General features: G+C 37.5%; 1 pseudogene; it reads left to right on the top strand.

The window, feature by feature from the left end:
* The first annotated feature begins 5,488 nt into the window (after positions 1–5,488).
* On the top strand, positions 5,489–6,700 carry LOC125086250 (dnaJ homolog subfamily A member 1-like; annotated as a pseudogene).
* Positions 6,701–6,751: the final 51 nt, after the last annotated feature.

The raw sequence follows: 6,751 nt of genomic DNA, 5'->3' as shown, positions 1-6,751 counted from the left end.
TAAAGTATAATCTATGAAATAAATGTGCACTAGACTGGCATTGATTTAATTTTTATGATTTTGTGTAAGACTATATGGCTGAGATCATCACATGCAATTTAACTCTTCAGCACCATGGCCAGCATCTACTTTGCCTATGAGCTTTTGCACAAGCTAGCAATGAATATCATAGGTATCATTTATTTTCGGAGGTTAATGCATCCTTAGGTCAACCAATCAGCCATCCATTTAATTCCTCAATTTTCTCTACTGTCATTGAGACTGGCTTGGATGATCAGCAGCATTCTATGGTTATAGTAATATATAAAATTCACTTTGTTATGTTTATGCAATTAGCATAAACAAAAAAAAAAAACAAGACTAATGCAGCTCTATAATTCAAAAAGAAATACTTATTCTACATATATAACCTGATTTTACTGTCCATCATATGCTGGTTCACTAATTTACTAACTTTATTACTACAAGCCTCCACTGAGGCAAACTACTGTAGATTTCTAGGAACTGAAATGTGCTAAGAAGAAAAAAAAAAACAAGTGAAGAGAGACAATCCTTTATCTCAAAGAATTCATGCCCAATGGGTGATATAGGCAAGGATACAGCAAGCTATAACATTGTAATAACTTCTATAATCTACATAAAATTGCTGGGAGAGAATTAGTAATTCACTTTATTTTGAGAATCAATAACCATTTTCCCAGGAGAAGTGGCACTGAAAAATGAGTCTGAATTTTGAAAAGAGATAAGCAAGAGAAGAGAAATCCAGAGAAAGCAAACTACTGAGCTAAGCTGTAGAGTAGTGAAAATATACAGTGGTTGGTGTTTTAGAAGCAGTCTTATAAGACTTGAAAAGAGAATATATGGTGGGTAAACTGAGAATGTAATGAGAAGCCAGATTGGAAAAGTCTTCAAATAGCATGCTAATGTGCACAAATCCAATAACTATGCTGGGAGTTTAGTTTACAGAGCTGGGGCAGAAATCTGTGTGGTAATTAACCAGTATCCTAAAGAGTAAACATTGAACAGATCAAGAAATCAAAATGTCAAATTCTTGTTAGACACACCAGGAAAATTTTAGTTAGCTCAATTAGAAGGAACTTTTGATTATTTTTAGCCAGAATTTCTCCAAATTGTATTTAGTCATATGGGAAGTTTGGTCATGTGGGAAGAACTCACAGTGAATTGATTTGTGAAGCTCCAAAGTTCCTTAAAGGTAGCAGCAAAAATCAACTAGAGGTAGTGGCTTTCTTAACATAATTTAACCAGAACTAGAAAGTCTCATGCCCACCAGATAGATTTCTCTTATTCAAGTGTCTTGGTTCCTAAAATGACAAAATTCATTCTCTTGTTATATTCCTCATGAACAACTTAGTGTTAACTACTGTAAGACACATACTCTCAATTCTTTCAACAAACGAAGCCTGCTGGAAAAGCATGAAGACAATGAAGTTAGGAAAGGAGATTACAGCAGAAGAATACCAGAGACAAACATCGTATTCTGCTTAGTGTCAGCCCTGAAAATATACTTGGTATCTAAAATATATTAAGCAGCAAATTTCAATAAAGTTAACAAACATTTACTGAGTACCTACTGTGTGTCAGGAACACTGGAATAAAATAAATCAGTAAAGCATGAGTCCTTTCTTTGAAGAGTTTACAGTCAATTGGGAAAAATAGATGGTAGAAAGATAATTTTAATTTAATGTGGAATGTGCTCAGATAAAGACAAAAACAGGTTTCTGTGGATACTTTCCCTAACCCTGTCAGGAGGCATGGGCAATTGTTCATGGCAGTAGCAATAGTAAAACTGGTTCTTTTTTTTTTTTTTTAACATAAAATGTATTATTTGCCCCAGGGGTAATTCACAGGGTCTGTGAATCATCAGGTTTATACAATTCACAGCACTCACCATAGCACATACCCTCCCCAATGTCCATCACCCAGCCACCTATCCTTCCTCCCCCACTCCTCAGCAACCCTCAGTTTGTTTCATGAGATTAAGAGTCTCCTATGGTTTTTCTCCCTCCCCAGTCCCATCTTGTTTCATTTCCCCCCCTTCTCCACATGAACCCCTGCCCTTCTTGTCAGATTCCTCATATCAGAGAGATCATATGATAATTGTCTTTCTCTGATTGACTTCTTTTGCTTAGCATAATACCCTCTAGTTCCATCCACGTCGTCGCAAATGGCAAGATTTCATTTCTTTTGATGGCTGCATAGTATCTCATTGTATATATATACCACATCTTCTTTATCCATTTATCTGTTGATGGACATCTAGGTTCTTTCCATAGTTTGGCTATTGTGGACTTTGCTTCTATAAACATTCGTGTGCATGTGTCCCTTCGGATCACTACATTTGTATCTTTAGGGTAAATACCCAGTAGCACAATTGCTGGGTCATAGGGTAGCTCTATTTTCAACTTTTTCAGGAACCTCCATGCTGTTTTCCAGAGTGACTGCACCAGCTTGCATTCCCACCAATAGTGCAGGAGAGTTCCCCTTTCTCCGCATCCTCACCAACACCTGTCGTTTCCTGACTGGTTAATTTTAGCCATTCTGACTGGTGTGAGGTGGTATCTTGCTATGGTTTTGATTTGTATTTCCCTGAGGCCGAGTAATGTTGAACACTTTTTCATGTGTCTGTTGGCCATTTGGATGTCTTCTTTGCAGAAATGTCTGTTCATGTCTTCTGCCCATTTCTTGATTGGATTCTTTGTTCTTTGGGCATTGAGTTTGATAAGTTCTTTATTGATTTTTTATACTAGCCCTTTATCTGGTATGTCATTTGCAAATATCTTCTCCCATTCTGTTGGTTGTCTTTTGGTTTTCTTGACTGTTTCTTTTGCTGTGCAGAAGCTTTTGATGTAAAGCTGGTTCTTAAAGAGTGGTTCTTTAAAAGAATGAGAGTGGGAAGAATATTCTAAACAGAGAAAACAGCATAAGCAAATTCAGACCTGTTAAAAAAAATCCTTCATATAGAGAACAATACACAGGGTGTTTGGTTTTTTGTTTTTGTTTTTCTGTATTATAAATTCCTAGATAGGTAGTTTGAATGCAGGAGATCCTGAAATGGAAAACATCAGGTTACTCTTTTTTTTTTGCCAATAATATATGTTTTGTTATGATAATCCTTACATTTGGAGTTGCAAATTTGTTGGTCAACACTTCTACTGACTCAAACTAAACACTACACTTATTGCAAGTTTTGCATTTAATGGATAAATGATCTCTAAAAATGGGAAGGAGAAAAATCAAACAAAAAGGAGTTAATTGCACTGAGGAGAATAAAAAGTTGAATTCAGTTTTTAATAACTTATTTTAGTATACATTTACTGAACACCTCTGATATGTTAGGCACCAATCTCAGAGCTAGAAAAACAATGAAAATAAAATAGTCTGATGGCTTGAAAAACATATAGTCTAGCCAACGAGGCAGTCACAGGTGCTTGGGACAAGGCACAAAATCAAATTTAAAAATCAGTTAATTTTGAGAAATTGAAGGATTAGGAAACTTTTCATAGTGATGACATTAAAACTGAGTCTAAAATGAGTTCATCAGTTGAACAAATACAGGAGGAAGAGGAAATTCATGGAAGTTTAAAGTGTTATTTTTATTTGGGCATTTCCCAAGTAATGTGGGATGGCTAGAGATATCTCACACAGGGTTATATATGATATGCTGAGTTTAGTTCTTCTGTAGATAATGGAAACTCATCAGTAGTTCCTAAAGAAGGATGTAATAAGTCTGTGTTTAGAAAGAAAGGTTTATCTGCAAATACATTGGTTAGAGGTGAGAGAACCATTTAGAAGGCAGTTCTATTTGCTGAAGTTGGTTGCATTTCACTATTACTCAATGATTCTTTTGCCTTCGGGACTTTGCATTTTCTATTCCCTTTGTACTCTCTGTGCTTGCATCACCTCTATGGTGAGTTCAGCCTAACACTTTCCTAGGTGGTGAAAATTCATTGCCCACTAGACTATAAAACCAATGAGGGTGGGGGCTGGGCCAACCTCATTTACCCTCAATTCCTATAGCCTGACACATAAAAATTCTCAATAAATGCTTGTTGAGTGGATGAATGAAATCAGAAGTCTAGAGAGAGAATCATCATGATTCGGTGATCAATAACCTGTATTACCTGTGAGAGATATGAAAGTAGAAGGAATCAAAAGTGATTCTATTGGGCGCCTGGGTGGCTCAGTGGGTTAAGCCACTGCCTTCGGCTCAGGTCATGATCTCGGGGTCCTGGGATCGAGTCCCGCATCGGGCTCTCTGCTCAGCAGGGAGCCTGCTTCCCTTCCTCTCTCTCTCTGCCTGCCTCTCTGCCTACTTGTGGTCTCTCTGTCAAATAAATAAATAAATAAAAATCTTTAAAAAAAAAAGTGATTCTATTAATTGAGAAAAATAATTCAGATGAGAGAATTCTTAAAGAAGAAAATACATGTTTTGCTTGAGGCATGATGACAACTAGGAATAAAGCAGAAAGAAGGTGAGAACAAAGAGAAATTTAGGGGGTAAATTAAAGGAAGTGTGTGTAATAACAGATGGCAGCATCCAGGAAATTTTTTTCAAAGGATTCACGATTTAGGAACCAGGATGGATTGAATGATTAACCTGAAGTGTTAGAGCATGGCCTGCACAATTTTACCTTGAAGTGAATTTTTTACCCAATGCTCACCATAAGGAATTTGTGTTTCTTTAGGAAAAGAGTCTGAGACACAAAGCCTAATGGATCTGGAAGGGACAGGGTGGAACTTACTAAAAAAGGAGTCCCAAACTCCAAATGGAACAAAACTGGTCTCTATAATCATGATGTGTAATTATAAATGGCCTGTCCATATTCAGCTAGAATTCTGGGATTTTCATGATGGAATGTGAAGCTAGACTGACAATATGAACAAGATGATTTCCTCTGTAATATTCTTTAAAATTCTATTTTAAAGAGAAAGAGAATCGGACTATTTCATCCTATGTGTAGTAGCAATGGAAAGAACCAACTACAAAAATGTGAAGTCTTTCTAGTAGACAATATCCAACACTAAAAGCCAGAAAAGTTAACTCCAGAATCTCAGATGACATAAATTTTCTCCTTATTCTGCTATCTAAATAAACATACAGAATAAAATTGTTTACTTAAAATTTAAATTTTGAACACTTAACAATTTCAGCCTTTTGGTAGGCTTTGGAAAGAAATTCTGAGCAGTCTTATCCTGCTTTTCAAATAAAAAGTAATTGTTCTAGTCACTTGGTTGTGTCCCCATAGAATTCATATGTCGAAGCCCCAGCCCCCAATACATCTGTATTTGGAGATGGGGCCTCTAGGAAAGTGATTAGGTTAAGTGAGGCCATGGATCATAGGCCCCGATCTGGTGAGATTGGTCTCCTTAGAAGAACAGATGCCAGAGGAACTTTCCAGAATGCTTGGTGTGTCAGCAATGTGCTCTTGCCCGCTCCCCCACACCAGCCTTGGCCTGGCTATAGAAAATGGTGAAAGAAATGACTTACTATGATGTTTTGGTGGTCAAACCCAATGCCACACAGGAAGAACTGAAAAAGGCCTACAGGAAACCGACCTTGAAGCACCATCCTGATAAGAATCCAAATGAAGGAGAGAAGTTTAAACAGATTTCTCAAGCTTATGAAGTGCTCTCTGATGCAAAGAAAAGGTAATCATATGACAAGGAGGAGAACAGGGAATTAAAGAATTAAAGAATTAAAGGGAATTAAAGAAACAGGGAATTAAAGAAAGTAGATCCGGTTGTGGTTTTGGCTCCCCCACGGACATCTTTGATATGTTTTTTGGAGGAGGAGAAACATCAGCTCTCAGTCACCTTAGAAATTTTATATAATGGCACAACAAGAAAACTAGCTCTGTAAAAGAATGTGATATGCAATAATTGTGAAGGCCGAGGTGGTTAAGAAAGGAACAGTCGAATGTTGTCCCAATTGCTGAGGTATTGGAATGCAAGTTAGACTTCATCAGATGGGACTTGGAATGGTTCAACAAATTCAGTCTCTGTTCATGGAGTGCCAGGGCCATGGGGAACGGATCAGTCCTAAAGATAGATGTAAAAACTGCAGTGGAAGGAAGACAGTTCGATAGAAGAAGATTCTAGAAGTTCACATTGACAAAAGCATGAAAGATGGACAGGAGATAACATTCCATGGTGAAGGAGACCAAGAACCAGGACTGGAATCAGGAGATATTATCATTATTTTAGGTCAGAAGGACCATGCTTTTTCTACTCAGCAAGGAAAAGACTTCTTCATGTGTGCAGACATACAGCTAGTTGAAGCACTGTGTGGCTTTCAAAGGCCAATATCTGGTCTTGACAATGGAACCATTATCATCACCTCTCACACAGGTCAAATTGTCAAGCATGGAAGTATCAAATGTGTGCTAAGTGAAGGCATGCTAATTTATCATAGACCAGATAAGAAGAGTTGTCTCATCATCAAATTTAAGGTAAACTTTCCTGAGAATGGCTCTCTTTCTCCTGATGAAAACTCTCTGCTGGAAAAAATCCTACCTGAGAGGAATGAGGTAGAAGAGACTGATGAAATGGACCAGGTAGAACTGGTAGACTATGATCCAAATCAGGAAGGATGGCACCATTACAATAGGGAAGCCTATGAGGGTGATGAACATCATCCCGGGGTGATGTTCAGTGTCAGACCTCTTCATGGGGCCCATGAATAACACTGCTGGCATTTTACATGCAGTAGTGAATGAGTGAAAGACTATAA

Source organism: Lutra lutra, chromosome 15 (assembly GCF_902655055.1).
Source record: "Lutra lutra chromosome 15, mLutLut1.2, whole genome shotgun sequence".
Taxonomy (NCBI): Eukaryota; Metazoa; Chordata; class Mammalia; order Carnivora; family Mustelidae; genus Lutra; species Lutra lutra.
The sequence above is the reverse complement of the archived record's forward strand: the minus strand, read 5'-3'. Positions and strand labels throughout refer to the sequence as shown.